Raw genomic sequence first — 2,126 nt, 5'->3', positions numbered from 1 at the left:
TTGTGTGGATGAACTTCTGAGATATAGCTCGTCTCTTGCACTGTTGTAATACGTCTTTTCTTTAATGGAGTGAGAATAACTCGGACGTCAAAGAACACAGTGGGTAGATACCTGCAAAAGACACTTTGACGCTCAAGTCTATAAGTGTTTAAGAGATATAAGAATTCTATGATTATAAAATGTTAAATATGAAATAGAATTTATCATGTGTGTCTCTTTTTGAGATTTAGAAATCGGTGCCTTTTATAGGCATAGAGTTGATGAATATAGTTGATGTTATGACCGTTGGTCATTAAGTCACAATAATGATTATTAAGATCATCCGTTACAAACTTAAAATGAAAGCAAATAAAATCGAGTTATGACTCATAATGCACATTAAAGACCGAATTATAAGGTGACAGATCATTATGTTTATACTCTTTGACGACAAATTAAATATATATGATTATACGAATAAGAAAAATAAAAAAATATTTAACAAATTTAAAAGTATGAAAGAGTTAAAATAACATCATAAAATAACATAATTCAAACATAAATCGAACAAAAAAGGGGGAGCATTTGATTTCATATTATATGAAACAACAAAATAATAATAAAATAAAAAAATAGATTAAAATGTGCAAAGTAGAATTGAGTGCAAAGAAAAAAAATTATTTTGAGAAATTAAAAACAAAATCTAATGATAGTGAATAATTAATAAAGCCAAAATAAAACTACAAAGAAAGAAAAGAAGGATGGATACAGAAAAAAAAAATCGTACCAAAATTTCAGGCGTTATTTACCTCTAAACCTTCTTATTATATACTATCTTTATTTAATATTGAGTCTTCATGAATACGAACCGAATCTTTAATTAACGAAACAAAATAGTTTTTACTTTTACTTACTTAATCACAAAGATATATATATCCACATAGCATTATATACATAAACTTAATCAATGATCCTCAACTACAAATCCTACCCCTCTAAAAACCAAAACAATAAACGACAAGGGGAAAATAAAATCTAATGCAGCAGAATTGCAAGTTTCATGGACTTCCATTGGAAGATCCTCATCAGTTCTTAGGTGAATTCTTGTAAATCTGTGACACTGTTAAGACCAATGGGGTTAATTCCGAAGTCTACAGACTTATGCTTTTCCCCTTTGCTGTAAGAGACAGAGTTAGGATATGGTTGGACTCACAACCTAAAGAAAGCCTGAACTCTTGGGAAAAGTTGGTCAATGCTTTCTTGGCCAAATTCTTTCCACCTCAAAAGTTGAGCAAGCTTAGAGTGGAATTTCAAACCTTTAGACAGAAGGAAGGTGAATCCCTCTATGAAGCTTGGAAAAGATACAAGCAATTGATCAGAAGGTGTCCTTCTGACATGCTTTCAGAATGGAGCATCTTATGTATATTCTATGATGGTCTGTCTGAATTGTCCAAGATGTCATTGGACCACTCTGCTGGTGGATCTCTTCATCTGAAGAAAATCCCACCAGAAGCCCAGGAACTCATTGAAATGGTTGCAAATAACCAGTTCATGTACACTTCTGAAAGAAATCCTGTGAATAATGGGATGGCTCAGAAGAAAGGAGTTCTTGAGATTGATACTCTGAATGCCATATTGGCTCAGAATAAAATATTGACTCAGTAAGTCAATATGATTTCTCAGAATCTGACTGGAATGCAAGCTGCATCTGGCAGTACCAAAGAAGCTTCCTCTGAAGGAGAAGCTTATGACCATGAGAATCCTGCAATGGAAGAGGTAAATTACATGGGAGAATCCTATGGAAACACCTATAATCCTTCATAGAGGAATCATCCTAATTTTTCATGGAAGGATCAACAGAAGACTAATCAAGGCTTCAATAATAATAATGGTGGGAGAAATAGGTTTGGCAATAGCAAGCCTTTTCCATCATCTTCTGAGCAACAGATAGAGAATTTTAAGCAGAGCCTCTCTGACTTAGCAACCATAGTCTCTGATCTATCTAAGACCACTCTCAGTTTTATGACTGAAACAAGGTCCTCCATCAGAAATTTGGAGGCACAAGTGGGTTAGCTGAGTAAAAGAGTTACTGAAATCCCTCCTAGTACTCTACCAATCAATACAGAAGAGAATCCCAAGAGAGAGTG

At 33.7% G+C, this 2,126-nt stretch overlaps 1 non-coding gene across 1 annotated transcript; it reads right to left on the bottom strand.

Annotated features, from left to right (window-relative positions):
- Positions 1-1,272: 1,272 nt before the first annotated feature.
- On the bottom strand, positions 1,273-1,380 carry LOC112731310 (small nucleolar RNA R71). Its single transcript, XR_003167094.1, has one exon. It is a non-coding gene; the product is annotated as a small nucleolar RNA R71 (small nucleolar RNA).
- Positions 1,381-2,126: the final 746 nt, after the last annotated feature.

This window comes from Arachis hypogaea, chromosome 12 (assembly GCF_003086295.3).
Source record: "Arachis hypogaea cultivar Tifrunner chromosome 12, arahy.Tifrunner.gnm2.J5K5, whole genome shotgun sequence".
Classification (NCBI taxonomy): domain Eukaryota; kingdom Viridiplantae; phylum Streptophyta; class Magnoliopsida; order Fabales; family Fabaceae; genus Arachis; species Arachis hypogaea.
Note: the sequence above shows the minus strand (reverse complement) of the source record. Positions and strands in the feature narration are given on the sequence as shown.